This window comes from Gossypium arboreum, chromosome 5 (assembly GCF_025698485.1).
Source record: "Gossypium arboreum isolate Shixiya-1 chromosome 5, ASM2569848v2, whole genome shotgun sequence".
Classification (NCBI taxonomy): Eukaryota; Viridiplantae; Streptophyta; class Magnoliopsida; order Malvales; family Malvaceae; genus Gossypium; species Gossypium arboreum.
In genome coordinates this window covers 85,991,417-85,999,941 of record NC_069074.1, presented here as the reverse complement: position 1 = coordinate 85,999,941, position 8,525 = coordinate 85,991,417, and the positions used below count along the sequence as shown (strand labels likewise).

General features: G+C 36.8%; 1 long non-coding RNA gene across 1 annotated transcript; it reads left to right on the top strand.

Annotated features, from left to right (window-relative positions):
• The first annotated feature begins 6,357 nt into the window (after nucleotides 1-6,357).
• LOC128293130 (uncharacterized) lies at nucleotides 6,358-7,033 on the top strand. Its single transcript, XR_008283206.1, has 2 exons — nucleotides 6,358-6,665; nucleotides 6,994-7,033. It is a non-coding gene; the product is annotated as an uncharacterized LOC128293130 (long non-coding RNA).
• Nucleotides 7,034-8,525: the final 1,492 nt, after the last annotated feature.

Here is an 8,525-nt window from a genome sequence, read left to right as displayed (position 1 = left end):
GATAATTGCAATTTTGGTCCCTAATTGTATAGGGATATTGCAAGTTGATCCTTGAACCTCAACTATAAATAGCCTAACCATTGCTTACTTTCTTCATCCCATAATTGCCATTCTCTACTTAAGGCATTATTCTCTCTCTCTATTTGTAAATTTCACTTGTAATTTTGGAGTGAAATATATTTGGTAGTGCCCGAAGACGTAGGCAAAATTTGCTGAACCTCGTTAAAATTCTGGTGTTCTTTATTATTTGTTTTGCATATTTTGTGAATGTGATTGTAGTGATTTATTGTGCTATTAAATTACGATAGAGGGATATTCTGGCTAGGAAAGACTTGGTATTTAAGTGATCTTCGTGATCTACCTCTCTTTCCGGAATTGAACTTAGTGTGATTTTTCAAGACAATAATTTTACTCTTTCACACGCCGCGCAACAATTGGTACCAGAGCCAGATTCGTACTTGGGGAATACGATCGTTTACAGTACTATTCACGTATACATTACTATTCACATATACGGCACTATTCACGTATACGGTACTGTTCACGTATACAATAGTTGGGATTGAGGAGAAAATGGCGCAAAGATCGTCATCAACAAGGACTCTTCGTGACAAATGCAAAATTTGAAGTAGAGAAATTTGACGGTACCAATAATTTTGGTATGTGGCAATGTGAGATCCTGGATGTCTTATGTCGCAAGAGCTAGATATAGCCCTTGAAGAAAAACCGACAAGATGGATGACAAGGAGTGGGCCAAGATCAATAGACAAGCGTGTGGTACAATCCGCCTATGTTTGGCCAAAGAGCAGAAGTACTCTGTCATGAAGGAGACATCAGCGAAGAAGTTATGGGATACACTGGAAGAAAAGTTTCTAACGAAAAGTCTTGAAAATAGGCTTTATATGAAAAAGAAACTTTATCGATTCACGTATGCACCCGGTATGTCGATGAATGACCATGTGAACTCATTCAATAAAATTTTAGCAGACTTGCTAAATTTGGATGAGAAATTTGAAGATGAAGACAAGGCATTATTGTTGTTGAATTCCCTTCCTGATGAATATGATCATCTTACCACCACACTGCTTCATGGGAAGGACACGATCACATTTGATGTAGTCTGTAGTGCGTTGTATAGATCTGAGACTCGAAAGAAAGATAAAAGAGATCACAGAGATACAACCGCAGAAGTCTTAACAGTAAGAGGTCGTTCACACAACAGCAAATCTGGTAGAAGGGGAAAGTCCAAAGGGAGACCCACCAAAGATGAATGTGCCTTTTGCCGTGAAAAAGGGCATTGGAAAAAGAATTGTCCTAAGCTACAAAAGGGCAAGGCTATTTCTAATGCATGTGTAGCGGAGCATGATGAGGAGTCAGACTTTAGCTTGGTTGGCATGGCAATGGCATGTCAAACAGATGAGTGGATTTTGGATTCAGGATGTACTTACCATATGTGTCCTAATAAAGACTGGTTTTCTAGTCTTAAAGAGCTAGAAGGTGGAATTGTTCTTATGGGCAATGATAGTGCTTGTAAGACAATGGGAGTGGGTACAGTCCAATTCAAGAATCACGACGGCTCAATCCAAGTCTTGACAGATGTTCGCTACGTACCTAGCAGAAGAAAATCTCATCTCATTAGGGCCCTAGAATCTAAAGGGCTCACAATCACTTTGAGAGATGGATTACTAAAAGTAGTAGTGGGCAACCGACGGTGATGAAAGGCACAAGAAGAAATAACTTGTATTTTTAAATAGAAATACAGTTATTGGATCAACATCAATAGTTTCTACAAAAGATGTAGATTCGAGGCTACCAGATTATGGCATATGCGATTGGGACATCTTTGGTGAAAAAGCTTTGAGACATTGGTGAAGCAAGGCTTATTGAAAGGTGCAAATTCTTGCAAAATGGAATTTGTGAACATTGTGTTCGGGCAAGCGTAAGAGGGTAAAATTTGGTCCAACAATTCACAATACGAAAGGAATTCGGACTACGTTCACGGTGATGTGTGGGGACCTACCAAAGTAGCTTCTTTGGGAGGTATGCACTATTTTGTTACTTTTGTTGATGATTATTCAAGAAAAGTATGGGTGTATCTAATGAAAAGAAAAGTGAAGTTTTGGATGCATTTCGAAATGGAAGAAGATGGTAGAGACTCGACCGGTCGAAAGGTCAAACGACTTGATCGGATAATGGTATTGAGTACAAAATGATCCATTTCTACAAGTATGCCAAGATGAGGGCATTGTGCGACACTTCACGTTCGGGATACACCACAGCAGAATGGGGTGGCGAACGCATGAATCGAACTATCTTGGAGAAAGTTCGATGTATGTTGTCCAATCTTTGGATTAGGCAAAGAATTTTGGGCTGAGGCAGTTACATATGCGTGCCATCTAATTAACCGTTTGCCATCAGCTGCAATAAATGAAAAAACTCCTATGGAGATGTGGACTGGTAAATCTGCTATTGATTATGATTCTTTGCATGTATTTGGTTCCACTGCATATTATCATGTAAAAGAATCTAAGTTAGACCCAAGAACAAAGAAAGCATTATTCTTGGGTATAACTGATGGAGTAAAAGGATATCGTCTCTGGTGTCCTGATACAAGGAAGATTGTTTTCAGTAGAGATGTGACTTTTGATGAATCAACCATGTTTAAGTACAATGATTCACAAAAGGATGACAAAACCAGTAGTACTTTGCAGCAGGTGGAGCTTGAAAAGGTTAACGATGATCCAGCTAATATTGAAGGGACAAATGATGAAGAGGTTCCTACCCAAGAACCTCTACAGCAACAAGATTTAATTGCATATAGAAGGCTAAGAAGAGAGATTCGTAAGCCTGCTCGCTTTGATGATATAGTGGCCTATGCACTTCCAATTGCAGATAGTGATGTTCCTTCTACTTACACAGAAGTAATAAATAACCCTGATGGTGTAAAGTGGAAGCAAGCAATGAATGAAGAAATGCAGTCTCTTCATAAAAATAAGACCTGGGAGTTGGTGACACTACCGAAGGGAAAGAAGGCAATTGGATGCAAATGGGTATATGCAAAGAAGGAAGGATTTCCTGATAAAAATGAAATTCGATACAAGGCTAGATTAGTAGCAAAGGGTTACGCTCAGAAAGAAGGAATAGACTACAATGAAGTGTTTTCTCCAGTTGTGAAGCATTCATCTATTCGAATTTTGCTAGCCTTGGTTGCGAAATATGATCTTGAACTAGTTCAGCTTGATGTGAAGACCGCGTTTTTACACGGTGATTTGGAAGAGGAAATCTATATGACTCAGCCAGATGGATTCAAGGTTGCTGGAAAAGAAAATTGGGTTTGCAAACTGACAAAGTCGCTTTATGGATTGAAGCAATCTCCGAGGCAGTGGTACAAGCGATTTGATCAGTTCATGAAAGGGCAAAAGTACACAAGAAGTAAATTTGATCATTGCGTGTATTTTCAGAAGCTACAAGAAGGAACTTTCATATACTTACTCTTATATGTTGATGATATGCTAATAGCATCTAAAAGCAAAGTTGAGATTGAAAGATTGAAGACTCAACTCAATCTTGAGTTTGAGATGAAAGATCTAGGAGAAGCTAAAAAGATTCTCGGCATGGAAATATGGAGAGATAGAGCTCATGATAGAGTTAGCTTGTCTCAGAAGCAGTATTTGAAAAAGGTACTACAGCAGTTTGGCATGAACGAGCAGATAAAACCTGTAAGTACCCCGTTGGCTTCTCATTTCAAGCTTTCTGCACAACTATCTCCTTCTACGAATACGGAACGAGAATACATGTTGCAAGTTCCGTATTCTAATGCAAAGGTAGCTTGATGTATGTAATGGTGTGTACAAGACCGACATTTCACAGCGATTAGTATAGTGAGCGGTATATGCATAATCTCGAAAAGGACATTGGCAAGTCGTGAAATGGATTCTACGGTATATTCGAAGACCGTGGATGTTGGATTCTTGTTCAAGCGAGGATAATACACTTGGTAAAGGTATTATTGGGTACGTTGATTCGACTATGCGGTGATTTGGACAAGTGAAGATCAACCACCGGTTATGTGTTTACACTTTTGGAGGACCAATAAGTTGGAAGTCTACACTACGATCTCTGATTGCATTGTCAACCACGAAGCCAAGTACATGGTCAGAATGAGAGTCAGTAAAGGAGGCTATTTGGTTACAAGGTATGGCTAAAACCTTGGGGTTGGTTTAGGAGCATATTAACGTGTATTGTGATAGTCAAAGTGCTATTCATTTAGCAAAGAATCAAGTCTATCATGCACGTACAAAACATATCAACGTACGATTCCATTTTGTGCGGAAAATTATTGAAGAGGGGAAAATTTGTCTTCAGAAGATCAAGACTGCAGATAATCCCGCAGATATGATGACCAAGGTGGTAACAGCAACCAAGTTCGAACATTGTTTGAACTTGATTAATATCCTGCAAGTTTAACAGTTGAAGAAGGCACTATCAAGTATTGTTGTCAAAAGCAGAAAGAATTGTGTGAAGATAAGATTATCGTAATCAAATCTTCAAGGTGGAGATTATTGGAACCCACCAATGTTTGAAAAGTCAAATGGGTGGGCATCGAAAGTAGAAAGTAATATTGGTTGGCAAGTTGGGTTAAAATTTGGCATGAGATAATTGCAATTTTGGTCCCTAATTGTATAGGGACATTGCAAGTTGATCCTTGAACCTCAACTATAAATAGCCTAACCATTGCTTACTTTCTTCATCCCATAATTGCTATTCTCTACTTAAGGCATTATTCTCTCTCTATTTGTAAATTTCACTTGTAATTTTGGAGTGAAATATATTTGGTAGTGCCTTGAGGGCGTAGGCAAAATTTCTTTGAACCTCGTTAAAATTTCGTGTTCTTTATTATTTGTTTTGCATATTTTGTGAATGTGATTGTAGTGATTTATTGTGCTATTAAATTACGATAGAGGGATATTCTGGCTAGGAAAGACTTGGTATTTAAGTGATCTTCGTGATCTACCTCTCTTTCTTGGGAATTGAACTTAGTGTGATTTTTCAGTACAATAATTTTACTCTTTCACACGCTTCCGTGCAACAACTTGCAACATGAAGATTTCAATGGTTACATCAACATTTGAATCCTCTTTAAGAAGAGAAAATCCAATGACGACGACGATGGACCATTACCCCACTCTTTCCGATGAGCACGCCCACCGGCCTCCCTACCGCTACTGACATTTACGACGATATTGTATCTGTTGTGACTTCAAGTAAAGCTTCTCACTTTTACTTCCTATTCTTTTTGTTTGTTTGATAACTATATGTTTCTGCAATTTAAAAAGAAACTTTCATGGTTTTATTCCAACATATTTCATGGTTTTATCTCAACTTCAAATTATCCAAATCACATAGGTTTCTTTTCTAAATTGGAGAAAAATATAATTATCAAACCAAAAATGGAAGTAAAAGAGAGAAGTTTTACTCAGGGGCGAAGCCGCCAGCCCCCTAAAATGTAAATTTGACCCTTAAAATTTTTAAAAATTGTAAAATTGCACTTTGGCCCCCCTAAAATTATAAAAATTCGATTTAATCCTTTACAAATTTTAAAGATATAAACTATGAAAAATTAAAATTTTATCCGACCCCCTAAAAATTTATTCTGGCTTTGCCCCTAGTTTTACTTGAAGTAATTGTAGAGTCAGCATCATCATGGTCATTAGTGGCGGAAGAAAAGTCAATGGGCTCATCAAAAGAATGGGGTCATGTTCCGTCATCACTACCATTGGATTCTTTCTTCTTAAAGAGGATTCAAATATTGATGATGTCACCATTAAAATCTTCATGTTCCGAGTAAATAAAAAAAGTGTTTTGGACTAATTATAAAGAGGTCCCTAATTTTAGTCAAAAGTCAAAAATGCCATATCAAAAATCCGTTAACGAATTATAGAATTTTTAACCATAGTGATCAATTCTAACAATTTGCTTAATTAACGTGACCAAATGCAAAAATTAAAGTAACCAAAATAAAAACGATGCTATTATGTACTTTATCCTTTTTAATTTCACCCTATTGAAAATTATGACCATGATAAGATGCTACCAATGTAACTCCTTGCCGTTTAAGTCCTTGAAATACACTCAACATTATATTTTATTATGTAAGTTGTTTTATATATTTGAATACCAAAGTCCTTGAAATACATTCAACGTGATATATAAATGAGTCAAGATTCAATATAGAAACATGATTCATAAAAAGCCTGAAAACAAGAATTTCAATTTTCCAATATGTAACAAATTCACAATTTTGAAAATTTTTATGCTACTTTTGAAATCCGAATTCTCAAACACAACCCTACCCCAAAAAGAAAAAATTCCAAATGATATAGACATGAGAGGAGGATAGCAAGCCAAGCATTCTCCCACCTCCTTTATCAAGATTCCCTTCCTTTGAGCTCTTGCACCAGAGGCCCCCACAGATGCCTTCCCTTTGCAACATTTCAATGTACTTCCTCATCTATAAATACATCAAGTGCATAGCTCTGGATATACATTGCAAGTTAGCAAACTACTTTAGAAACTCAAACAAACTTTTTAGTTCTCAACTCTCTCAAATTCACCATGGCTGACAAGTGTGGCAACTGCGATTGCGCTGACAAGAGCCAGTGTGTGTAAGTAATCCAAAATCATCGACCCTTGATGAAACTTTCAAGCAGTTCCTAGTGCTGTGTGTGATTTGAGATTATGTTGCTTTTTTAGTTCTGCATGATTTATAGATGCACATTACTACATGTATGTCACCATTATGCTGGACAAAAGCTTTTCAAAAGTATTTATGATCCCATGCTTCCTCAAGGAGATCCTATGTTACCCGGTATATCCGATACGGATCAACATAGCTAACTGCTTTGTTTAATAAGCTTGTTGTAACTAAGTGCATGAGTTTGCAATCAATATTCATTGAAACTGAAGCCTTTTTTTTTTTTTCTATGCTTACAGGAAGAAAGGAAACAGCTTGGTCATTGAGACTGAGGAGAGGTATATTTTCTGATCTTCAAAGACTAATATCTGCAAAGAAACAAACCAACATACACAACTTCTCGCATGCTGCCATCAAATAACATCTGAACCATCCCTGAGAATTTTTCAAACAAGCAATAAAAAACTTGTCTGATGCATAAGCCGCTACATGCAAGCATCAGTACTTTTGTCTCTTATTTATCATTTACTTACTTAGAGAAGCAAAAAAAGGAATTGCTTGCACTGTTGAAAATTGAGAATTAAGTTTAAAGTTGCATTCACATATGCTAAATATAACCTGTTATGTCATTTCTGTGCAGCTACATCAGCACTGTAGTGGTCGAGCCTCTGGCAGAGAACGATGGCAAGTGCAAGTGCGGAACTAGCTGCAGCTGCACAAACTGCACATGTGGCAGTCACTAAGCAGACATATAGAATGATGAAGTTTGGGACCTAAAAAGAATAAAAGTTGGGTTGAATAATTTGTGTCTTTTGTTGTAGTTTGAGTGTGTTTTCTTGTCTATCTGTCCGATGATTGTCTATGTCTCTCATTTTATACAATGATGGAATGACCATGTCAATGGCCTTTGACTGATTAATGAATTATTATTAGTATAAATCTTCTGCCTTGACTCTAAACTGCATTTGGATATCAACAACAAAGCAGCCTTCCAAGTTTCAAATGGTAGCTCCATATATCAAACTGATCAAGTCATTACCGGACTTATAATCACTGCAGTTGCAGAGTGCAAAGCAGGAAAATGCTACACCCTGAATATTAATAAGCTAAAGCTGTTCATAGTTCCAGGCGACTAGCAATATGCAGAGATTTATCTTACAGAGAACAAAAAGGATCTAGAACACCGGGTAGTTTGACAAAGAGAAACGAAGAAGAAAAGAAGAATATTGAATAATAAACCTAATAATAACACCTAAAGAAACCCTATCACCATTAACTTCTGAATTGCAATGACATAAAAAATAATAAAGAAGAATAAAATGCTTAAGTCTTCAAGGTTGAGCCATTTTACACCAACTATCTATGTACAAGGTAAAGGTGAATATTGATTAAATTTTGATTCTTTGACTAGAACCAGTAAACCAAGGTTAAGAGAGTAGCTCAATCGTAACAATTATGTTCATTACTTTTTTTATGCTTTTCTACAAAGGAAAACAATTCAAACATAAAGATATAAAGGAAAATGAAAACCGCAAGAATTTATTCCCCATGTTGGCCTTCATTATCAATTAAGTTGTCACCAAGATGCCATTCTAGCACTAAGGCCATTCTAGCATTAAGGGTGTGCTTGATTGAATGGACAAGCGGAAGGGTGGAAGAGCGGAAGAAGACAATGGAAAAGAGGAAAGAAAATAATCTTTTAAGTGTGCTTGGTAGGAAAGAAAAGTGAGAAGAAAGAATATAGGAAAGATGAAAGAAAAGTGAGAAGAAAGAATATAGGAAAGATGATCATTTTTCATTTTAATGTATGAAAACAAATCATTCCAAATTG